Source organism: Podarcis muralis, chromosome 4, assembly GCF_964188315.1.
Source record: "Podarcis muralis chromosome 4, rPodMur119.hap1.1, whole genome shotgun sequence".
Taxonomy (NCBI): Eukaryota; Metazoa; Chordata; class Lepidosauria; order Squamata; family Lacertidae; genus Podarcis; species Podarcis muralis.
This window is the reverse complement of record NC_135658.1, coordinates 106,869,542-106,895,642: the sequence shown is the minus strand read 5'-3', so window position 1 is coordinate 106,895,642 and position 26,101 is coordinate 106,869,542.

Below are 26,101 nucleotides of genomic sequence, written 5' to 3'. Positions count from 1 at the left end.
CCCCAGCAGCCCTGACAGACTTTATCACATTGTGTATTAACATTGAAACGTGCCTGTTTGAGAGAGAGTCCGAGCGCAGGAGTCCCCAGGGTCCAGCGCTGCAGTGGGGTTGGAAAAAGAGCCCATGCAAGTAGGTGCGCCCCCCCCCCGTTCCCTCTCTAGCCAAGAGAAGAGTTGGAGGTGGGCCCTGGGACTGTGCTTGTATTGCGGAGAGGGGGGCCATTTCGCAGCAGAGTGTCTGGCAAAGAGGTGCGCGTTGGGAAACACCAAGCCCCGGCTGAGCTAGGAGGTGTTCAGCCGGGGCTCAGTCATTTCGCACCCCATTTCCTGCTCCCTATCCGCATTCTCCTTCCCCAGGGGGGCATGCTGACCCTGGAGGCAATGATTGACTCTGGGGCCTCTGGCGTCTTCATGGACATCAGTTTCACTGAGAAGTACCAGGTACCATCAGTGGCAAAAACCTTGCCTGTTCCAGTGGTAGGTTTGGATGTGACCCCCCTCGCTTCAGGACCCCTTACCCATGAAACTTGTCCAGTGGCCATGTTAGTGGCACCCCGACACTAGGAACTGTTAACCTTTGAACTGGTCCAGATCCCACATTTCCCTGTGGTCCTCAGTAGCCTCTGGTTGGTCCGACATGACTCAGCCATTTATTGGGTGCAGCGAACGCTGTCTTTCTCATCGTCTTTCTTCCGTGATGTCTGTGCCTGTGTTGCCGCTGGCACCTGTGATGACCCACCAGCCGGCCCTCAGTTCTTCCATTTTGCAGGGGACTGCCCCAGATGGGGCAGGGTCTCTGGATGTCGGCCTAATCCTGGAGCCCTATTTGGCAGATGCATTTGAGAAAAAGGGGGCTGAAACTTTGCCTCCCCATCGGACTTATGATTGTCCTATTGACTTGCAGCCAAGAGCAGAGATTCCTTCCGGCCTCATTTATGCCTTGTCGTCCCCTGAACTTGGGGCCCTCCAAGAGTACTTAGATGATAACCTTGCCAGGGGGGTTCATTCGCCCCTCTACTTTCCCTGCTGGGGTCTCCATCTTCTTTAAAGAAGGATGGTGGTCTACATCCATGTATTGATTACCGGAAGCTGAATCAGGTTACCATCAAGAATTGCTACCCAATACTGTTAATTACAGAACTATTCGAGTGTGAAGGTCTTTACTAAATTGGACTTACGTGGGGCGTACAACCTGGTTCGGATCCGGAGGGGGGATGAATGGAAAACCATCTTCCAGACCCAGTACGGCCATTTCGAATACCAGGTCATGCCTTTTGGACTGTGTAACGTGCCAGCCACATGCCAGCACTTCGTGAACGACTGTGTGACTTGCTGGACCGGTTCATGGTTGTGTATTTAGATGACATCTTGATATTTTCTACACCCCCAGAGGAGCATTGTCTGCATGTCCGCCTGGTCCTGCAGCTTCTTCAGCAGCACCGGCTGTACGCCAAGCTGAAAGTGTGCTTTTCACCAGGAGCCCATGAAGTTCCTGGGATACATCATCTCCCCTGCAGGTCTCCAGATGGACCCCCAAAGGGTGCAGGCGGTACAGGATTGGAGCTCCCCCCCCCCCAGGGATGTAAAGTGGGTACAATGGTTCATTGGGTTTGCCAACTCCTACTGCTGCTTCATTCTGGGATTTTTGCACTTGGTTGCCCCCATTTGCGCCTTGATCTGGAAGGATGCCACGTTTCAGTGGACGCCAGGAGCACAAGAGGCTTTTGAGTTCCTGAAGTAGATTTTTACCTCTGCCCCCATCCTAGCCCATTCGGACTCCCAGCTCCCTTTTGTGCTCAAGTGGACGTCTCGGATCGGGCAATTGGGGCCGTGCTGTCTCAACGACAGGGGCCTCAGCAGTTGCTTCATCCGTGTGCCTGCTTTTCCCACCAGCTTACTTCTGCGGAGCAAAATTATGATATTTGGGATTGGGAACTCCTCGCCATTAAAATGGTGCTCGAGGAATGGCGCCACCTGCTGGAAGGGGCCTAGCACCTGGTTCAGGTCCTCACGCATCATTGGAACCTTGAACAATTTCCAGGCCATGATATGCCTTAAGCCACACCAAGCACGGTGGGCCTTGTACTTCACACATTTAAATTTCCAGATCACCTATTGCTCCTGCTCCCAGAATGTAAAGGCTGATACTCTTTCCCGGAGGGACTCGGATTCTGGGTATGACGGTTCGGAGCCAGCGCCCATGTTGACCTCGACCAATTTTCTCCAGGGAACCTGGGAGCAGGACTTTCAGGCACAGGTTTGCCTGGCTGTGCGACAGGATCCGTTCACCAAGGACTGGTTGGATACTGGCCAGGTGCCTTCGGGACTGGGGGGTGTGCTGCTTGATGTTTGGGACGGGTAAGTGTACCATCGCGGTCAGCTCTACATTCTGGAGGGGCCACTCTGGACCCAAGTCCTTGAGCACTGTCATGACGCGTGAACTGCTGGACATGGGGGATATGCAAAGACACTGCAGCTACTGGCTCAAGCTTTCTTAAGAAGTACGTTTGGTCCTGTGAGACTTGTGCTCAGACCAAGGTGCCATGGCAGAGACCCCTGGGGCTCTTCCAGCCGTTACCCCCCCTGCAGGCCATGGTCAATGCTTTCCAAAGGACAGTCGGTCATTCTGGTGGTGGTGGATTCACTCACTAAGATGGCACACTTCATCCCGGCTCAAAGTGTCCCCACAGTGCAACAGATAGCCAACATGTATTTCGGCTACATGGGCTCCCGAATGCAGTGATCTCCGATAGGGGCCCCCAGTTCACGTCCTGGTTCTGGGTGGCCTTCCTCAAGGGGCTGGGTATTGAGAGACGCCTCTCTTCCGCATACCACCCTTAAACAGACGATCAGATGGAGAGGGTTAATCAAGTCCTGGAGCAATATCTCTGCTGCTTCCTGAGTGTAAAGGGAATTGGGGGTTGCTTGTGCGTAAGGGGGTTGCTGCTCTAGGCAACGTTGTCTGGCTAAACCTTTCCCTGACTGGACAGCCCTTTCTCCGTGGCTGTGTCAGTCACTGGCAGAATCCGTCAGTGGGCGTTTCCTGAACTTCTTCCAACATAGAAGCTCTTTGACGCCAAGTCTCCTCCTAGCCTCCCTGCGCGAAAGTCTTCTGCGCAGAGTGGGCGTGGCCAGCGGAGGTCCTGGGCTCTCCCCGCTGGTCTCTGTGGAAGAGTCTTGGAGCCATCTCTCCGAAGACCTTCCCTGCTCCCCTTTCTTCCTGGTGTCACGCCGATTTCCTTCCCCAAAGGAAGTGTTCTCTCTCTCCCTGCTGGTCCCTTCTCCTGCATCGTTCGGGAGCCTTACCTCCACTCTTGGCTCCGATGGCAGTTCCCTGACATCCACCTCCCCCCCCCAGGACCCCCCTCACCTCTGTCCCGTTCCTTTGGCCTAAATTCCTCCCTTTCCTCTGACGGTGATGCGGGGAATCCCCGGAAGGAGCTATCCCCATCCTCTGAAGATTCAAACCTTGCTCTCCACCTGCTGCTATCTCCTTGCACAGGGTAATCTCCCCAGTCCGATTCCTCTCCCTTGGATACCTCTCCTCCCTCCTCTTCGGAGGCCGGAAACCCCATAAAATCTTCTTCCTCATCTGTGGTGCCAAATTGCTCCTCCCAGAACCTCGCTGTTGGTTTGGGCTTCCTTGGGAACCTGCTGTGAAACTCCCCCCGGAGATCATAGAATCATAGAATCATAGAATCATAGAGTTGGAAGAGACCACAAGGGTCATCGAGTCCAACCCCCTGCCAAGCAGGAAACACCATCACAGCACTCCTGACATATGGTTGTCAAGCCTCTGCTTAAAGACCTCCAAAGAAGGAGACTCCACCACACTCCTTGGCAGCAAATTCCACTGTCAAACAGCTCTTACTGTCAGGAAGTTCTTCCTAATGTTTAGGTGGAATCTTCTTTCTTGTAGTTTGGATCCATTGCTCCGTGTCCGCTTCTCTGGAGCAGCAGAAAACAATCTTTCTCCCTCCTCTATGTGACATCCTTTTATATATTTGAACATGGCTATCATATCACCCCTTAACCTCCTCTTCTCCAGGCTAAACATGCCCAGCTCCCTTAGCGGTTCCTCATAAGGCATCGTTTCCAGGCCTTTGACCATTTTGGTTGCCCTCCTCTGGACACGTTCCAGTTTGTCAGTGTCCTTCTTGAACTGTGGTGCCCAGAACTGGACACAGTACTCCAGGTGAGGTCTGACCAGAGCAGAATACAGTGGCACTATTACTTCCCTTGATCTAGATGCTATACTCCTATGGATGCAGCCCAGAATTGCATTGGCTTTTTTAGCTGCCGCGTCACACTGTTGGCTCATGTCAAGTTTGTGGTCAACCAAGACTCCTAGATCCTTTTCACATGTACTGCTCTCAAGCCAGGTGTCCCCCATCTTGTATTTGTGCCTCTCATTTTTTTTGCCCAAGTGCAATACTTTACATTTCTCCCTGTTAAGATTCATCTTGTTTGTTTTGGCCCAGTTCTCTAATCTGTCAAGGTCGTTTTGAAGTGTGATCCTGTCCTCTGGGGTGTTAGCCACCCCTCCCAGTTTGGTGTCATCTGCAAATTTGATCAGGATGCCCTTGAGTCCATCATCCAAGTCGTTGATAAAGATGTTGAATAAGACCGGGCCCAAGACAGAACCCTGTGGCACCCCACTAGTCACTCTTCTCCAGGATGAAGAGGAACCATTGATGAGCACCCTTTGGGTTCGGTCAGTCAGCCAGTTACAAATCCACTGAGTGGTAGCATAGTCAAGACCACATTTTACCAGCTTCTTTACAAGAATATCATGGGGCACCTTGTCGAATGCCTTGCTGAAATCAAGGTAGGCTACATCCACTGCGTTCCCTTCATCTACCAGGCTTGTAATTCTGTCAAAAAACGAGATCAGGTTAGTCTGACATGACTTATTTTTCAGAAATCCATGCTGACTATTGGTGATCACAGCATTCCTTTCTAGGTGCTCACAGACTGTTTGCTTAATGATCTGCTCCAGAATCTTCCCTGGTATTGATGTCAGACTGACTGGGTGGTAATTATTTGGGTCCTCTCTTTTCCCCTTTTTGAAAATAGGGACAACATTTGCCCTCCTCCAGTCTGCCGGGACTTCGCCTGTTCTCCAGGAATTCTCAAAGATGACTGCCAGTGGTTCTGAAATCACATCTGCCAGTTCTTTTAATACTCTTGGATGCAGTTCATCTGGCCCTGGAGACTTGAATACATCTAGACTAGCCAAGTATTCTTGTACTATCTCCTTAGTTATTCTGGGCTGTGTTTCCTCTGCTGAATCATTTGCTCCAAATTCTTCAGGTCGGGCATTGTTTTCTTCATCGGAGAAGACTGAGGCAAAGAAGGCATTGAGGAGTTCAGCCCTTTCTGTATCCCCTGTTTGTATTTCACCATCTTCTCCTCTGAGTGACCCCACTGTTTCTTTGTTCTTCCTTTTGCTACGAACATACCCATAAAAGCCTTTTTTGTTGCTTTTAACCTCTCTAGCAAGCCTGAGTTCATTCTGTGCTTTAGCTTTTCTGACTTTGTGTCTACACGTGCTGGCTATTTGTTTGAATTCCTCTTTGGTGGTTTCCCCCCTTTTCCATTTTTTGTACACATCCTTTTTTAATCTTAACTCAGTTAAAAGTTCCTTAGATAGCCACCCTGGCTTCTTTAGGCACCTTCCATGTTTCCGTCTCATTGGTATTGCCTGAAGTTGTGCTTTTACTATCTCCCTCTTAACAAACTCCCAGCCATCATGAACTCCCTTTCCTTTTAGTATTACTGTCCATGGGATCTCACCCAGCACTTCCCTAAGTTTTAGGAAGTCGGCTTTCTTAAGGTCGAGAAATTGAGTCCTAGTATGCTTGGCTGCTCCTTTCCGCTGTATAGTAAACTTCAGAAGAGCATGATCACTCGCGCCTAATGATCCTTCCACTTCTACCCCACTAACCAGGTCCTCAACATTGGTTAGGACCAGATCTAAAATTGCTGTTCCTCTTGTTGCTTCTCCCACTTTCTGGACAATTAAGTTGTCTGCAAGGCCAGTAAGGAATCTGTTTGACCTTATGCTCTTGGCTGAGTTTGACATCCAACAAATATCCGGGTAATTGAAGTCCCCCATTACTACTATCTCCCTTCCTTGTGCATGCTTGGCCATCTGTTCCAGGAAGGCATCATCTATGTCCTCCATTTGGCTTGGGAATCTATAGTAAACGCCCACAATGAGGTCACTGTTATTCTTCTCTCCCTTAATTTTGACCCAAATGCTCTCACTTTGGCTTTGAGGTTCTAAATCTTGGATCTCTTCACAGGTATACACATCCCTGACATATAACGCCACTCCTCCTCCTTTCTTGTCTTGTCTGTTTCTCTGAAATAGATTGTATCCCTCCATTATTACATTCCAATCGTGGGACTTATCCCACCAGGTTTCAGTGATTCCTATTATGTCATATTTAGTTTGCTGTACCAAGAGCTCAAGCTCATCTTGTTTATTTCCCATGCTTTGCGCATTAGTGTACAGACATTGAAGTCCATTAATCATCCCCCCGTGTCTCTTATTTAAGGATTTTTTTTCCTCCCACCACTAGGTCTGCGTGCTGTTTGCTCTATTCGGTCTATGACATTTGGATGATCATCATCATCAGTTGATAGACTCCTACCTTCAGGAGCACTGTCTCCCTCCCCCACATTAGTCAGTTTAAAGCCCTCCTGATGAGGTTTCTGAGATTTTTGGCAAAAACATTCCTCCCAACCGTTGTGAGGTGCAGCCCATCGCTTGCCAGAAGTCCATCTTCAAGAAACTGCATTTCGTGATCTAAGAATCCAAACCGTTCCTATTTACACCATTTGCGAAGCCAGTTGTTCACTTCCACTATTTTTCCCTCTCTCCCTGGGCCACATCGTTCAACTGGGAGGACAGATGAGATGACAATTTGTGCATTTAATTGCTTCAATTTCCTGCCCAGAGCCTCGTAATCTCTTTTGATATTCTGGAGGCTATTGCTTGCAGTGTCATTGGTTCCCACATGAACCAAGAGGAAGGGGTATTTGTCAGTGGGTTTTATGATTCCTTGCAGTCGTTCAGTTACATCTTGGATCTTAGCCCCGGGGAGACAGCACACTTCCCGAGACATCTTGTCAGGCCCACAGATCACTGCTTCTGTTCCCCTCAGTAGGGAATCCCCTATTACCACTACACGCCTCCTCTTAGGTCTGGTTGGGGTTCTTCCGTGAGCTGTCCGTTCCAAGGTCACCTGGACATTCCCTGAGGACTGCCTTTGCTGCTCTTCTTCATATACCTGATCGACTGTAATGAGGGAGAGATCCTCAAATGGAGTCTGCTCTTCGTCTTCCATGCTAGGGGAAAGGACCTCAAAGCGATTGCGTATTTCTAAACAATCAGAGCGAACCCTGGGCCTCCTACTTCTTTGAGTCACGTTTCTCCATATATCTGGCTCCTGTGTTGGTGAACTAGCCTCCTTCTTAGGGGAGTCCCCTGTCTCCTCCTTGGTGGAGACGGTGTGCTCTGTTGCTTCCAAGAAGAGCTCCAGCTCTCTAATTCTTTGGAGCGTAGCTACACGTTCCTCCAGTTGCTGGACTTTGTCTTTTAAGAGGGCAATCAACATGCAATTGCTGCAGGTAAAGCAATTTACTCATCCCTGATGGTTTCCGCAGGAACCCACGTGTTTTCCGACTCGGGTTCCCCCTCCCAAGCCACCAAATACTCCACCTGTCCCCCTCGCCATCTTGAATCGAGTATTTCCGTGGCTTGACTACTAAGTTCCCTCTCCTCTATGTGTGGGTGTGTGGGGACCTCTCTCTCTCTCGCCCTGGAAATTCCAGTCCCTCCCTATATGGTGAGAGTAAAGACCTATGGAACATTGGGTGTAGTTTCATGCTGGTCGGCAACTTGAGCCTAAAGGCCACGGGATTAACCTGCTGTGTCACCTCGAAAGGTCCCAGCCGCCTTGGGGAAAAACTTGACGCCTTTAGAAATAGAGGGGTTTCAGAAGGAAACAGAGTTAACTGTGGTTAAGAAAGTGAAATACCTGGGGGTAAACTTGACGCCTAGAAATTTGAATTTGTTTAAGGACAATTATGAGAAATGCTGGTCAGAAGTTAAGAAAGATTTGGAAACTTGGTCGAGACTGAAGCTTTCCTTGCTGGGCCGAATTGCTGCTGTCAAGATGAATGTTTTGCCAAAAATGTTGTTTTTATTTCAAGCCTTGCAGGTCGTGGACAGAGTGGAATGTTTTGGAAAGTGGCAGAGGGATATCTCAAAGTTTGTCTGGCAGGGCAAAAAGCCCCGAATAAAGTTCAAAATACTAACTGATGCAAAAGAAAGAGGGGGGTTTGCCCTGCCAGACTTAAGGTTATACTATGAGGCGGCAGCCTTCTGCTGGTTGAAAGATTGGATTCTATTAGAGAACACAGATGTCCTAGACCTGGAAGGTTTTAATAACTCGTTAGGATGGCATGCTTATCTGTGGTACGGCAAGGCAAAAACACATGGAATGTTCAAAAACCATATTGTCAGGAAAGCAATTTTTATGGTCTGGCTGAAATACAAAGACTTACTTGAAAGTAAGACTCCGAGGTGGTTATCACCAGTGGAGGCTAAGGCGTGGAAAAAACCCAATATGGAGACCGGCTGGCCGAAATATTGGGAACTAATAGAAAAAGTAGGTGACAATTGGAGGTTGCGGAGCTTTGAAAATTTAAAAGATAAGGTGCGAGATTGGTTTCATTATGCCCAAATTAATGAGGTGGTTAAGTTGGACAAAAAAACAGGATTCCAGGTGGAAAAATCGAAACTTGAGACAGAATTGTTAGAACCAAAGACCAAGGTTTTATCGAGAATGTATAACTTGCTGCTTAAGTGGAACACGCAGGATGAGACAGTTAAATCAGCCATGATAAAGTGGGCTCAGGACATTGGTTACAATATCATGTTTGAAGACTGGGAAAGGTTATGGACCACCGGTATGAAATTTACGGCATGTAATGCCTTGAAAGAAAACATTATGAAAATGGTATACAGGTGGTACATGACCCCAGTCAAGCTTGCTAAGATATACCATTTGTCTGATAACAAATGTTGGAAGTGCAAAGAGGCTGAAGGAACATTCTTTCACCTTTGGTGGACTTGCCCAAGAGTGAAGGCCTTCTGGGAAATGATCTACAACGAGTTAAAAAAGGTGTTTAAGTACACCTTCCCTAAAAAACCGGAGGCCTTCCTCTTGGGTATTGTCGGCCAAAAGGTTTTAAAGAAGGATAGAACGTTTTTTATGTATGCTACCACTGCAGCAAGAATTTTGATCGCCAAACACTGGAAGACTCAAGATTTACCCACGCTGGAAGAGTGGCAAACGCAACTGATTGACTATATGGAATTGGCCGAAATGACTGCCAGAATCCGAGACCTGGGAGAAGAAGCAATGGAGGAGGACTGGAAAAAATTTAAGAATTACTTGCAAAAATTTTATAAGTTATATGAACTATAAAATGATGCATAATTTGAAATGCTAGCCCCAGCAATGAGAATGCAACATTTACGGAATTGGATAACATTATTGAAAGAATCAATGTTTAAATGTTAAAAATGATAATATATTCTGTTTTTAGAGTAAATGGACAACAAGGGATTTAAACTTAAACTGCAATTGAAAGTATAAAAGAAACACACGAAACAAGGTTATAATTTGCTGATAAATTTATTGTTAAGAATGCATTGTGCGGGAGATGCGGGGAAGCTCGATAGAAATAAGTTGTTGAAAGGTTATGATTCTTTGTATTTGCTTTTTGTTTTTTTTTCTTTTGTTTTTTTCTGTTTATGTCTGAAAAAATGCAATAAAAAATTTTTTTTTAAAAAAAAAAGAAAGGTCCCAGCCGCCTTGGCCGCAACTTCTTGCAACCTCCCTTGAACGGTAACCCTTGGGTTGACAACCACACCCGGTCCCCAACCCGTATGGTTTCCCCTTCCCTACGGTGCTTGTCTGCCTGCCTCTTGTACACTTCCTTGGCCCGTTCCAAGTTCATCTTAAGTTGTTGGTGTAAGGCCTCAATTTCTTTCACAAACTGCTCCGCTGCCGGTACACTCCACCTCTCCTCCCCTTCCCCTGGGAAGCCCCTGGGGTGACACCCATAATTGGCCATGAACGGGCTCATTCCCGTGGACACATGTTCCACGTTGTTGTACGCAAATTCGGCCAGTGCTAGTTTCTCCACCCAATCGTTCTGCCTCTCACTGACATAGCAGCTTAGGTATTGTTGGAGTATACTGTTCGCTCTTTCCGCTTGCCCGTTGGTCTCTGGGTGTCTGGCCGTCGAGAAGCTCACCTCGACTTGCAGCAAGCTCATGAGCTTCCTCCAGAACCTGGAAGTAAATTGCTTCCCTCGGTCGGACAAAACCCTCAAGGGGGTGCCATGCAGCCTGAAGATGTGATCCACAAACAGCCTGGCAGTTTCCTCTGCCGTCACCGCATGCGAGCAAGCGATAAAATGGCACATTTTTGTTAACAGTTCGACAACCACCATGACGACTGTTTTGCCCCTTGACCTGGGCAAATCGGTGATAAAATCTATGGATACCACCTCCCATGGTCTTCCCGGTGTGGGTAAGGGTTCCAGTAACCCCGCGGGCGCCGCCCTCTCCCCCTTCGCTCGCTGGCAGCAGTCGCACCATCGTACGTACTCCCGTACATCTTCCCTCACTCTTGGCCACCAGAACTGCCTGGTTTGGGCAAACTCGTCGTCCCTCGTCAGCCCGGCTAGTTCTCGTATCCCTATTAATACTCCCCCACACACCTATTGGTTCTCGGGGATCACATGTCGGGCTTCTGGTGGTCCTTCTCCTTCCATGTACTCCGGCTTCCGGGAGAGGGCGTCTGCTCTGACGTTTTCCTCTCCCGGCACGTACCGAATCTCGAAGAAAAACTTGGAGAACTCCTGAGCCCATCGCACCTGTTGCTGGTTGAGTACTCGTGCAGTCCTCCAGTATTCCAGGTTCTTATGGTCCGTGCACACCTGGATCTTGTGCTGCGCCCCTATTAACAAATGTCTCCAGTGTCGAAAGGCTTCATAAATTGCAAGCAGTTCATACACCGTGTAGTTTTGCTCCGACTTGCTCAGCTTCCTCGAGAAAAACGCGCACGGCCTCCAGCTGGACTGGTCTCCCGGCTGGAGCAGCACCGCCCCTACTGCTCGGTCTGACGCGTCTGTCTCCAGCCTCATTGACTTCTGCAGATCCATGTGCAAGAGCTGCTCTTCCGAAGCGAACGCCCTCTTTAGCCTTTCAAAAGATTGCTGTGCCTCTTCTGTCCAGACGAACTTCCTTTTGCTACTGAGACAATCTGTGATGGGTGCGGTTAAGTGGGCGAAGTTCTTGATGAACTTCCGATAGAAGTTCCCAAACCCCAGGAACCTCTTCACGTCCTTCCGGGTCTTGGGGGTCTTCCATTCCAACACCACCTGCACCTTGCCTGGGTCCATAGCTAGGCCCTTGTCCGACAACCTGTATCCCAGGAACTCGACCTCTCGGGCATGGAATTGACACTTCTCCAGTTTGACCCACAACTGGTGTTCCTGTAGCCTCTTTAGCACTTCCCGGACGTCTCTGACATGCTGCTCCTCGTTGTCCGAATAGATTACCACGTCATCTAAAAAGGCCACGCAATTCTTGTACAGCAGGGATCCCAACACGTGGTGCATGAAAGATTGAAAACAGGCGGAGCCTGATTGTAATCCAAAAGGCATAACGAGGTACTCAAAGGCCCCCAGAGGGGTGAACATGGTGGTTTTCCATTCATCCCCTTCCCTCATCCTAATCAAATTGTACGCTCCCCGAAGGTCCAGCTTGGTAAAAATTTTCCCCTTCCTCACCCTGGTTAAAATATCGTCAATCCTGGGCATTGGGAAGGTCACGGGTTCCGATACAAGGTTCAATGCCCTGAAATCTATGACCAATCTGGGCTGTTTAGTGTCTTTTTTGTCCACAAAGAACACCGGACTGCCTCCCACCACCCTTGATTCTCTTATGAAACCTCTTTTCAGGTTCTTGTCAATAAACTCCCGCAACTCCTGCATCTCCCTGTCCAACATGGCATATAGTTTACCCACTGGTAGCTGAGCTCCTGGGAGTAGGTTGATTTGACAGTCGAAGGGCCTATGGGGGGGGTAGTTTATCCGCTTCCTTCTCGCTGAAGACATCCTGCAGGTCAGCGTATTGTGGCGGTACCTTCCCCTTTCCCCCCACCGCCATCGCTGCCACCCTGGCTACGGCCATCCTCGGGGTCCCCCCCCCGTGACAGTGTTCCAAGCAGTGAGCTGACCCAAAAGTAACTGTCCGCTGGTGCCAGGCCACTACTGGATCATGTAGTGCCAGCCAGCTCATTCCCAGTATGATTGGTGGTCCTGCCAGTGTGGCTATGTGAAAGGCAATGGTTTCTGTGTGTCTGGAGACCCTCATTCTCATGGGGGGAGTCTGGTGCGTCACTTCCCCTCCCAGGAGTTCTCTGCCATCAATGGTCGTTACTTGTAATGGACACTCTAGAGGCAGGAGGTGTAGCTGGTGCTCCAGCGCGAAATCCTTGCTGAAAAAATTGTGGGAACTGCCTGAATCCAGCATTGCCTTAACCTTGATTGGGTGCCCATTAGGGAGTTCTAGCACCACCTCTATGGCTATGGCTGCTTGGGGGGGGGTCTGGCTTGGGCACTTTTACTGGTTGCTGGCCTGGCTGCTGTGCCCGCTGATCGGCAGCCAAGCGTTGGCTTTTCCCTGCTCCTTATTTTCCCCCTCCTCACAGCCAGCAGCCCCCACCATCCCTTGCCATGCCTTCCCTTGAGGGCAGACCCTGGCAAAATGTCCTGGCTGTTGGCAGAGGAAACACTTCTTGACTGTTTTCTCCTCCTTTCCCTCCTTCTTTCGAACTTCGCTGGAGTTTGAAACCCCCCCCCCCCCGCGCGCGCTCCCCCAATCTCCATTGGTTCCACTGGCTGGGAAAGTTGCTCCGGTATTTCAGGAATGCGGTTGTCATGCCAACGCTCTCCTCTCCCCTCCCGCTTCTCTAGAGTGCGCGCTTCTTGGCGTACTCCTATCGCAAGTACAGCCTTAGTCAGCTGATCCATCGATTGAGGGCGGGGCGCGCGGGAAAGTTTGTCCTTCACTGAGGGGGATAAGCCTTCCTCAAACAGCATTTGCACTGGTTCCGAGCCCAGTTCCCACCCAAGTCTATGGATAAGCATCACGAAACGTGACCAGTACTCTCTAACTGACTGGCCCCCTTGCTTGCACGCCATCAGTTCCCTGCGAGTCACACTCTGCTCCACTTCACTTGAGAACATGGCGTCCATGGTGCCCAAAAAATTCCTAAGGTCCTTTAGGGCAGCATTCTGTGTTGCCATTAATGGCCGGATCCATTCCCTGGCAGCGTCCTGAAGATGCCCGATAACATAAGCGACCCTCTCCCCATCGTCAGCAAAGTCATCATACTGCAGTTCCAGCGCGTACTGTACCTCCGTCCTGAATGCATTATAATCTCTGGGGTTTTCCCCAAACTTGTGCACCAGTCCCGGTACCTTCCTTGCGATGGGAGTGGACTTCCCCTGGGCATCCTGAGTCCGCCTTTCATCTAGCCGCGCCGCTAACAGAGCCACCTGCTGTTCCAAATCTCGGTTTCTCTCCTCCAGATTTGGCGCTGCCGCTGCTCCCTCTCCGGCGCCTGCTCCTCCGGTTTGACTCATGGTGCTGCCTGTCCTGTCGTTGTGCACAAGCAACGTCAAAGACTGACGGATTGCTGTAAAGGGAATTGGGGGTTGCTTGTGCGTAAGGGGGTTGCTGCTCTAGGCAACGTTGTCTGGCTAAACCTTTCCCTGGCTGGACAGCCCTTTCTCCGTGGCTGTGTCAGTCACTGGCAGAATCCGTCAGTGGGCGTTTCCTGTACTTCTTCCAACATAGAAGCTTTTTGACGCCAAGTCTCCTCCTAGCCTCCCTGCGCGGAAGTCTTCTGCGCAGAGTGGGCGTGGCCAGCGGAGGTCCTGGGCTCTCCCCGCTGGTCTCTGTGGAAGAGTCTTGGAGCCATCTCTCCGAAGTCCTTCCCTGCTCCCCTTTCTTCCTGGTGTCACGCCGATTTCCTTCCCCAAAGGAAGTGTTCTCTCTCTCCCTGCTGGTCCCTTCTCCTGCATCGTTGGGGAGCCTTACCTCCACTCTTGGCTTCCATGGCAGTTCCCTGACACTGAGCTACCATCAGGACGATTGGTTGGACCTGCTGCCACTGGCTGAGTTTGCCTATAACAACTCCTGCCATGCCTCCATGGGAAAGAGCCCTTTCTACACCAACTTTGGGTACCACCCATGCAACAATCCCTTCACACCAGTGGCATTTTTCATGCCTTCTGCCAATGATCGGGTCTCCCAAATCCAGGAGACACAAGCTGATCTGGTATGGCACCTAGAGAGCCAAGAAAGATTATAAGCGCAAGCGGATCAAAGGCGCCAGCAGGGGCCCGCTTTCCAGGTCAGGGGTAAGGTCTGGCTGTCCTTGGAACACCATCAAACTGGACGTCCCTCGGCTAAACTGGACTACAAGTAGCAGGGACCATTCACCCTCCTGCAGCAGATCAATCCAGTCGCCTACAAGTTGGAGCTTCCCCCTCTCTGAAGATCCACCCCATGTTTCACGTATCCCTGCTGAAGCCTTGCCATGCGGACCATTTTCCAGGTCGCATTGCCCCACCGCCACCCCTGGTCCAGTTTGATGGCCATGAGTAGTTCCAGGTCACCCAGGTCCTAGACTCGAAACAACTCTGTGGCAATCTCCACTACCTAATTGATGGGGTGGGCTATGGGCCAGAGGAACAATCGTGGGAACCGGCCAACTTCGTGCACATGCCCGCCAAGGTTCAGGCCTTCAACTGCATACTGAAAAACTGCTGCAACTGCATACTGAAAAAGTTTACAATCCTTTCTTCTTATTTCCTTTCCTGTAATCCCTAAAAGAAAAGCTTCTGGTTTCTTTACAAAAGTATATTTTAACATCTTTTTCAATTCATTGTATATCGCTTTCCAAAAACTTTTCACTTTCTTACATTCCCACCACATATGATAAAGCGTTCCTTCTTTTTCTTTACATTTCCAACACTTATTACATGTCTTATACATTTTTGCTAGTTTTACCGGTGTAATGTACCATCTATAAAACATTTTCCTTCAACGCCGTACATGCAGTAAATTTTAAATTTTCCTTCCACAGTTTTTCCCAATCATCAAATTGAATATTATACCCAAAGTCTTTGGCCGATTGTATCATTACCGATTTAACCTCTTCATCTTTCGTATACCATTCCAACAATATCTTATACATTTTTTAGAAAATTTTACATTCATTATTATATCTGTTTGAAACATTGAATCTTTTTCTACATAACCACTTTCTTTTATATCTTTTTAAAAACATTTCATTAACCTGGAAATAATGCAACCAATCATATACATGATCTTTAACTTGTTCATATGGTTTTAATTTCCATTTTCCTCCTCCTTTAATTACCATTTCACCATACGTAATCCATTTCCCTCTCATATTAATTTTCTTTACACTCATAACCTCCAACGGAGATAGCCAGTGTGGAACTCTTGGTTCCAATAGATTTTTGTATCTGTCCCATATTTCTATTAACGAATTCCTGAAGATGTGGTTCCCAAAACCTTTATGAATCTTCTTCTTGTCACACCATAAGTATGCGTGCCATCCAAATCTGTTATCAAAACCTTCAAGATCCAATAATCCTTATTTTCTAGTTTTATACATTCCTTTAACCAACATAGGCATGCTGCTTCATAGTATAATTTCATATCTGGCAGGGCGAAGCCTCCTCTTTCTTTCACATCCATTAATAACTTATATTTTATTCTTGGCTTCTTCCCCTGCCAGATATACCTTGAAATCACTCTTTGCCACTCTTTGAAAATCCCTACCCCCTTTATAATGGGGATAGTCTGAAATAAAAATAACATCTTTGGAAGCACGCTCATCTTTATCGTAGAAATTCTACCCCAAAAGAGAGTTTCATTCTACCCCACATCTCCAGATCACTCCTTATTGCCTTCCAGAAACAGGTCGTTGTTCTGAAACAGGTCGATATTTTTAGGAGTTAACCAAATTCCCAGATATTTTACCTTTTTCACCACCTCTATCTCTGTCTGTTGTTGCATTATTTCTATCGTACTTTGCTCCATATTTTTGGCAATTATTTTAGTTTTTTTCTTATTCAATCTAAACCCGGCCACATTTCCAAATTGTTCAATCTCCTCCAATACTTCTTTTACACTTTCCATTGGTTCTTCAATCGTTATTACCAGATCATCAGCAAAGGCTTTAACTTTATATTCATTCTGACCTACTGTCACCCCTTTTATTGATCTATTTTGTCTAATCACACTTAAAAAGACCTCCAGAACCATTATAAATAACAGTGCTGAAAGCGGACAACTCTGTCTTGTTCCTTTAGATATTTTTATATCTTCCGTAATTACATTATTGACTATCAGTTTAGCTCTCTGTTCTGTATATATTGCCTTAATTCCATTAAAAAACTCTTTCCCCACATCCATATACTCCAAATTTTTCAACATAAAATCCCATACTATGTTGGATTGATCTTTATTACGGCCATTAGCCCGTTACACGACAGTTTCCCATACCAACATATTATACTTAAACCTCCAAATTTAAAATCGCCAAAACTTACAAAAGACAAACAATAACTGAAGCAAAACAAAAACAAAAACCACCATCATACAAAACAGAAACCACCATCATACATTACAATAAATTTGTAACCTATACATCGCCCTCTGCTCATAAATTAATCAGGGATATCAATGGTGATATCGCCTAAAACATAGATCATGGTTTAAAACAATGGTGATATCACCTAAAACATAGGTCATGGTTTAAAGGGATTGTCCGAATCACACAGGAGACCGTTTCTCTTCTTTAGGGATAGGACGCTGATCAGGAATCTGGCAACCATGAGTGATTTTAGGTGGTCATCATCAATTAGTAGATATCTCAGTTTGGCTTCAATCGTATCATCGGCAATTCCCTTAAGATATTGAGCAAGAAACTTGCTCCTGGCCGGTAAGTGAAAAGCACAGTCAAAAATTATGTGATGCAACGATTCCGGTGCCCCACTATTACAATCGCATAAGAGCGATATCTGTCCATTGGAGAATCTATTTCTCAGCACGTTCGATGGGAAGGTGTTGAATCTTGCCTTTACAAAGGCATATCTATGAGCTGAGGAAGTTAAGGAATTCAAATAGTTTGGGAGCCTTAAGAGGGGTAATAAACCAAGATTTAGAGGTGAGCAGGTACCATTGCCCAAGATCATTTTCTGCTGCAAGTCCATCTCCTCTAACTTACAGGTTACTGTTCTTTTAGCTGGGACTATGTCCTGCTCTAGTAATTTGGATGGGGAGATTCCCATTGCCGTTATTTTCAGCTGTAAATTTTTTACCCATGGGCTCTGGAAATCATCTCTTCACATACATTGTATCAAGTACAAGTTTGGGAGATTGTGCCATAGAGATAACCAGTGACAAAGTATGTGCTTCCACACAGCATTTTCCAGGGATACAATATTAAGTTCCATGCGTAACGCTGTATTACTTAAACAGTTGGGCAGTTTCAATATCCCTCTTAAAAACTGATTTTGAATGACCTCCAGGTGAGATAGATTGGCAAAGGTCCCCCAGATTGAGATGGCATAAGCAATTGTCGGGATCACCTTGGCCTTGAAGACTTTCAACGCCGATGGGATATGAAGGGCCCCATCAGTGAAGAAGAATCACAAGATCGCCAAGGAGATAGCTTTGGCTCTATTTGTAACATAGGCTACATGGGCCGTCCATCTGAGGTTATGTTGTAACCAAACTCCCAAATATTGGAATCTATAGACTTGTTTGATGACTCTCCCATCAATTCTCCAATTATGGAGTTTCCGGCTCTTTGAGAAAGTCAAGATCTTAGATTTTCCATAATTAATTGTAAGGGAATTTGCGTTACAGTATGATCCAAAAAATTTTAGGGCCCTCCTGAGACCTACTCTAGAAAAAGAAAGAATGACTGCGTCATCCGCATATAGTAACAAGGGGCAGCGATAAAGTGCTAGGCGGGGTGCATGAATCCTTTCTTGGGCCTCTATTAGGGGAATCCTCATGTCACTTATGAACAAATTGAACAGGAGTGGAGCCAATATACAACCCTGTCGGACACCTCTGTTGATGGGAATTGAATTCGTGAGATCACCCTCCGGGGTGAATCTCACTCTGGCCGCTGAGTTCTCATGGAGTTTGATTATTAGCCAGAGAAGCCTTCTGTCGATGCCCCAGCGGGTGAGTTTTTCCCAGAGGATGCTCCTGGGGATACTATTGAATGCTGCCTTTAGGTCAATGAATGCCACACAGAGTTGGCCACCCTTTGGGGTGGAATATTTCCAGGCAAGATGCTGTAAAATTAGAATATGATTAATTGTTGACTGTTTTGGGCGGAATCCATCTTAAAAAGGTAAAGGTACCCCTGCCCATACGGGCCAGTCGTGTCCGACTCTAGGGTTGCGCACTCATCTCGCTTAAGAGGCCGGGAGCCGGCGCCGTCCGAAGACACTTCCGGGTCACGTGGCCAGCGTGACGAAGCTGCAGCTGGCGAGCCAGCACCAGTGCCGCACACAGAAACGCCGTTTACCTTCCCGCTAGAAAGCGGTACCTATTTATCTACTTGCACTTAGGGTGCTTTCGAACTGCTAGGTGGGCAGGAGCTGGGACTGAACGATGGGAGCTCACCCCACCACGGGGTTCGAACTGCCGACCTTACGATCAGCAAGTCCTAGGCACTGAGGTTTTACCCACAGTGCCACCCGCATCCCTGGAATCCAGCTTGTTCGGGCCCAATTAATTTTCTCTCTTCGGCCCATTGGATAAGTCTGTTCAACAGGGAGCGGGCATACAGTTTCCCCACTATTGAGAGCTGGCTGATGTTCCTGTAGTTCCCCGGGTCATCTGGTGAGCCCTTTTTGTGGATTGGGATGATAACAGTGTCCTTCCATACTTCCGGAATCATTCCAGAGTTGTTAACTGCATCGAAGATGTTCGCCAGGACCTTGGCCCACCAGTCCGCGTGGTATTTTATAGCTTCTGCCGGGATCAGGTCTGGCCCAGGCGCTTTCCCTGTTTTGAGGTTGACGATCAAGTCATGGTTGTCTTCCGGATCGGTAGGGGGCCAGAGGGGAAGCTGATCTTGAAATTCGTCTCTTGTGTTAACGATACAGTCAGTTGTGGCAAAGTAATTTTTTAAATAAGATTCCCAAACCGGGGCGGGAATAATAGTTAAAGGGTATCTTTTAGTTCTTTTATTTACCAGGAGCCAAAATTGTCTGGTGTTCCGTGATGATGAGGCTTCTATAATTGCCCGCCATTGATTCACTTGCCATTCCAGTCTGGCACCCTTTTGAATTTGCTTGTAGGCCGATTTTGCTTGGAAATATTCTTTTGGCAAGACCGTTGCCCCAGAGGCTTTATACTCTTTGTAGATGTTACCAAGAAGTTGTCTAGCCTGTTTACAAGCACTGTTGAACCACAATGCACCTGTCTTCCTTTGTGTTCGATTTATTTTATGCGTCAGGACAGAGAAAAAAGACGTTAGATCTTCCAACAGATTCGAGAATAGTCTTAGGGTTTGGTCATAATCATGATAATCCTCAATTAAGCCTGAATATGCTTGTTTTAGTCCTAGTTGTAAATATGCTGAGAATTTTTGGGCCTGTAGTTCGGACCATTTTACACTTTTGACTTGCAGTACTGAGTTCGTAATCAAATGTGTTGGATGTCTGTCTCCATCTGGGGTCCAGTCTATAGTCATTGTGGCGACCAACGGTAGGTGGTCGCTCAGTTGAATATTTTCAACTTTAAAATGGGAAAATTTGGGGAATATATCATGAGTTACCAGCATATAATCCAGGACACTGTTTGCAGAGAAGCTTATGTGTGTGAACTCACCCGGTATGTCAGGCGGGCAGTTCCCATTTAGAATCACTAAGTTTAGACGTAGTACCAATTGGTAAAGAAGGGTTCCTGCTTCATTTACCCTTTTGTCTTTGGAGAGTCTTTGATTATGGAGGGAGAGGTCATTAATGAATTCAGGGGTTATCCACCATTTGGCTTTGATTAAGGTCTCCCAGTTTGTTGCAATGCGAGCATTGAAATCCCCTGCTATAACATTGGGTATATTGGGGTGTTTGGAGTGACAAAGAATAAGATGTTCCTCCAGGATTCCCCATTTATTGTATAAGTCTGCAATGTTGCCTCCAGGAGGAAGATAAACATTTGTTATAGCAAGTTCGAAGTTTCCCCCCGTAATCAGGGCTGTAATTGCAAGGGTGGAAGCATTTACAAGCGTAAGTTTTGCCCGTATTTTCAAGGAAATTGCTATGACTAATCCTCCACTAGGCCGGCCTCCCTTAGTAGACGGGCATGCCGGTAATGATATAGCATCAAAACCATTAATATTTACTCTTCCCATGTTTCCTGCAGGAGAATTACTTGGTGTGAGTTTATTAGTTTTACAAAGTCCGGGTCGAATTTTTTCCCCTTCCAACCTGCTATGTTCCAGCTTAAAAGGGAGAACGGGGGAGAGTTTGGCTGAAGTTTGGGTAGTCACAATGAAGAAGGGGGGAACGCTGATCTTGGTGGGTTGTCAAGTTTAAAGAAGTCAGTAATTTTCCTTTGGCTAATAGTAAATGACTTCTCTCCTTTTGGCGCAGGTGTGCCTCTTAAGCTATTTGTAATTATGCTCTGCTCGCCCGGTCCTATAGGGATAGTGTCCTGGTTTGGTCTAGTCTCCTCTCTGAAATCCCTTCTTTTATCAGGGAGCTTATCATCTAAGGGAGCAGAGATTAAGTTGGTACAAGTTTTAACTATTATTAGATTTTCCTTCCGTGGGTATATCATCTTATTTATATGGCCCAAGGGGTCTTCTGTCCAGTCCGTATCGATAGCAGATTGGACTTCCAAATCATCAGCTAGAGATTCTCCGTTCGATAATGATGACTCCAGGTCAGGCATTGAGGAATGTGTCGAAATTTTGTTTATATTTGGCTGTTCTTTAGTAGGTATAACCATTTCAGCAGATGCAGAAAGAGCTGGATCCAGATTAACTAATAGGGGTGGCGAGACAATTGTCTGTATCGTTGTCTTGGCTTTTATGGACCTATTTTGGGGCTGTGGGCTAAATTTGAGAAGGTCCACTGAGCCTCCAATGGCCCTGTTGGTTTGAATTCCTTTGTTCCCTATTTTGCTTTTGGCCTGAGACATCTTCTCTCTTAATTTATCTAATTTATTTATTATTTTTTCCTTTTCTTGTGACTGTAATTCGTCAAATGAATTCATAAGTGCGCTTTCATTGTTGGATATTCTGGAGCCGCCCAAATTCGTCCCTGGTTGTGGACTGCAGGCAATCTCCTCCGTTCTCAGTGGGGAAAGCAACATCTCTTTGTCTGGTGATTTTGTAAGGCTTGTTTCTGGATCTAATATCTCTTCCTCTTTTTCCACAAGTAGTGGTTTTACTATACTGTCCGCAAAAACCCTTGTGGGTATGATTTTTGTTTTTATAAATTCCCATTTTTGTCTTATTATTAATAAGGGTAGTCTCAGCGAACGGAATGCTAAAATAACTTTGTAAGGGCCAATTGATTGAGTTAGCGGAAGTAAAGCATAAAGATCGATATGAGCTATGCTTATTCTCAGGATTTTGCTTAGGGCAGTTTTAGCTCCTTCCAAGCTTGACCAATCCCATATCTCAGACCTTATCGTTAGGCACACCTTCTTAGGTTGCAGTGTTAGATTTTGCTTAGACATGAGATTGTTTAGTTTGTATTTTCTCATCCCCTTTGCCCCGAAGTTTGGCGGGGCTATCACTGGAGGTCCCCTCTGGTAGTTATTTTTGGGGGCAATTTTGGCATCCATATCCATCACTTTTTCCGTTAGCTTGGAAATTGAGCCCGTCAGAGAGTCTATCTTTTTAAAAATACAGTCCAGTGTCCTAATGACTAGTTGTAAATGGGAGGACTCATTTCCCAGCTGGTTTTCTTTGTCTCGGGTCTTTTCCCCATCCAGCTCGGGCCCACCCTTGATGGGAGTGCTCATTAGATTACAAGTGTGTAGGGTGGTATTTTGGGACTTGGGAATGTTATTAGCCACATCCAAGTCACCCAGTGGAAGAAATCTATTGTATGTAGTAACTGCTGCTTGAAAATTTGACAGGTCTCTTCTTCCTTTAGCTTGTAGCTTAGGGCTAGGGAGAAGTAGTAATTCCTCTGCTTCTCTGAGGCGTTTCCTCTTGCCCATAGCCGCAATATATATATGGGCTAAATAATGTAAATAATACAGGAGAGAAGAAGGGGACTTCTTACCACAGTCAATGATTTAGCTATACAGCTGAGTGTTTAGCTCCAGGGATTTCTCCGCAGTTCGTTGAAGAGCCAAGAGCCCCAGAAGGGAGACTTTCTGTGGGCTGGTTCACTGATTCCTTCTAAGCAGTCTTTCAAGGCCTACCACTTGAGGCCGGGCCCAGAACGAAGTCGTGCTGAAGCCAGTTACCAGACCTCCAGAGGGTCCTATCCGATGCACTTTTGTAAAGTTATTATGTAGATTAGAAACTTCCCTCCTTCTCCAGGTACCGTCGGTCGGGTAAGCAGTTCACAGTTCTATCTTTAGACCTCTCTCACTCTGCTCTCAGTACAGGTGGCAGCGTTCTCTCCTCCCTGGCAACCTTAACCAGGCAGCTGATAAGGAGGGAGGGAGCAGGCTGAGACAAGCTGACGACAGGCTGAAGCTCGCAGAGCCAGCAGGAAATGTAAAAGTACTCAAGATCTTTAAAATGTTTCCCGTTTGTTAAAAAAAATAAAAAATAAAAATAAAAATAAAATAAAAATAAAAAATAAAAATGGCATCTGGAGGGCAATTAAGATGCAGTTTTAAAAGAATAAAACTGAGCGCCGGAGTTGCAGAGCTGGGTGTCTATGGGCCAGTCTCAAAGCCAGGCTCACCGTCGTGTCTCTCCTTACCCTCCTTCTCCAGACACTGTTGGTCGGGTAAGCAGTATTGGACTGTTTAATCTCACGTGCCTCCCGCTAATTGATTTGCGATCCTCGATTAGCGATTTATGGCCGCCCGGCACACTTCCGCACGGAGCTTTCAGTCACGTCTCAGCAGAGTTTCACACAGCGGTGTAAAACTGTCATGTTTTTCGGCTCAGCTTGCAGACGAACACACAGAGCACAGGTTTGTCTATTTACAGCCGTTTATTTCATCATTTTCTCAGAAAAATCCAGGACTGCTTGCAGCCATTACCAAACTGCTCTTTTCCCCTCACAACACAGAGTGAGACTGACAAACTCCTCCCAAACTCCTCCCACCTTCGAAAACTGACGTCAGAATGGTGGCACCATGGGAACAACTTAACCTGTTAAGTTCCAATCCCAACACCCCCCTTTGCCGCCCATTCTGACAAGACCCTTTTTGAGTTCAACACCTTCCCCTTTGCCTTGTGCCCCTTCTCGGCATCTTTCTCAGGCACCTGTTGAACCCCTTCAACACTCCCAGAATCACACTGTGCGAATCTGGCCCACGCACTTGTTGCCTGGTATCTTTCAGGTGGAACGCCCTTTGTTGAGCGACTAGACCTTCTGGGCACAAACTCAGATGTTACCTCTGACTCACTGCCACCAGAAGATGTGTCCTCAGCATCACGGGATTCCCCCTCTGACTTAAAACGTTTTCGAATCCTTTCCATTACACTCACAGGAGAACTGGGCTCGCTTTTGGGTGTTCTTTTTACATCTTGTGGAGAAACTACAGATACCTCCTCCTGTTCCTGACTTTGCTCCTGACTTTGGTCAGCGATCTGATCATCATCATCGGATTCTGAACCCTGATCGTGTACCTGGTCCTCATCATCGGGATCAGCCTCTGTTTCTCTTTCCTCCTCAGAATCAGATAGGCATTCTGAGAGCAGATCACGCTGGACAGCAGTTTTTGACCTTTTCTCCTGCTCATAGAACTCAGCGTGCTTACTGATCAGTAACTTACTCTGATCACCTGATGGAAATGCGAACCTCCATGCACTCGCTGCTGGCTCATACCCACAGAAGATCATTTTCCGGAACTTGGATCCATCTGACCCCTGCAAAGCAGTAGGTACCGGCACAGATGCACTTGCACCAAACATACGCAAAAAATGAATCTGGGGTTTTCTGCCATGCAACAATCTAAAAGGTGTGTCACCTACTAGCGTATTGTAGGTACGATTCCAGGTGAAGCTCACATACTTGATTGCCTCCAGCCAAAACCTTGGAGGCAACTCAGAATCTTTCAGCAACACCTGTGCAGCCTGAACCAGAGCCTGGCGTCTCAGCCCTGCCACCCCCCACTGATTGGGTGAAGTCACTGAGTGACGTATCCCTTTCTTGCGAAAGAACTTCTGCAAAGCAGAACCTGTTGACTGGGCTCCGCTATCACTGGTCACCGCTTGCACTCTGGTGGAAAACCTTTGTTCCACCTCCTCAATCCATCCTTTGATCAGCTGTGCTGCATCATCCCTGGATTTGAGACCATGGGTCCATGAATTCTGTGTAAAATTATCCTGCACCGTCAGCAGATACCTGGCCCCCCCCAGACTTGGTTCCTTTACAGGACCCCACAAATCTATGTGGACCAGTTCAAAAGGTCTCGTGGTTACCCTCTCCACTTTTGGATAACTGCATCCTTTTACCTTTGCCAGTTTGCAAGTTTCACAATTTATAGCATATCCACATTCTGCGATGTGACAACCTTTGGAAACCTCCGGCAGCACCTGTAGTTCTTCTAGAGAACCATGAGCTGTTCGTGTATGCCAAGCATGGACACATGAATCATGATTGGGAAGTGTAGCACGCAGTGCTTGTGCTTTCTCAACCTTCCCATCACCCTCCAGAGGCGTTTTAAGAATGAAGAGATCATTCTGCCCCTTTTTAACCTTGGCAAGCATCCTCCCTCCTTTGGAGATTGTGCACACATCATCCTGAAAACAAACCTTAAATCCCTTTTTCAGTAAATAAGGCACAGATAAAAGACAGTGGTGCATCCCAGGAACGGTACAAAACTCCATCGTCTCCTGTAAAGCAAGCACATGCACATTTACATAATTATTGACATTCCCTCTCTGTCCATTCGCAAAAAGTACAGTTTTCCCAGCCGGAATTGCCTTGCAATTCCACCTCTCGACAGCTGGTGTCTCTGGAATCAAATTGCAGTTAGCTGCAGAGTCAATGATAAAACTTAGCTCTGTCCCACAGCTGTCTTCAGACAAAACCAGACTAGCTGTTATCTGATAAGTCTCCTCCTGGCTCCTGGCACGTCCACCAGCCTCAGTTCCACGCCTGCCTGTCTTCCCAGGCCTGTTGCCATGGAAACCCGACTGGTTCCCATGAGAGTTCAGTTGATTGACCTTGAAGCCTTCCTGTGCAGCTGTCCTCGCTCTTTGTGGGCAGTCTCTTTTAAGATGGCTGTTGGACCCACACGTATAACACCGACGAATGGAAAAAGCCTGAACAGAGCTCTCATCTGGCCTGGCCCCCCCCTTGCTTCCGGCGGAGCTGCCTGCGCCAGACTTGCCCTCCCTTAGGCGTCTCTCCTGTTCGTCAGTCAAGCGTCCCGTGACGTACGCCAGAGTCAAATCCTGCGGACTCATAGACTCCAAAGTTAGACATAGATTGTCATAACTTTTGTCCAGAGAGCTGAGCAAAATATAAACCTTCAGCTCATCTGTAAAGTTCACCTGTAACAGCCGCAGTTCATTAAACACAGAGAGCATCTCTGTAACATGCTGTCTTATGTCCCCACCTGGACGCAGCTTCATTTCAAACAAACGCCTGGTGGTGTGGATTTTTGCACCAGCCGTGGTCCTGTGGTGCACTCTTTCAAGAGCAGCATAAGCTTCATGCGCAGTGTCCAACCCCTCCACATGGGGCAACTCTGAACCCTCCAAACTGAGCACTATAGCTCCCAGGG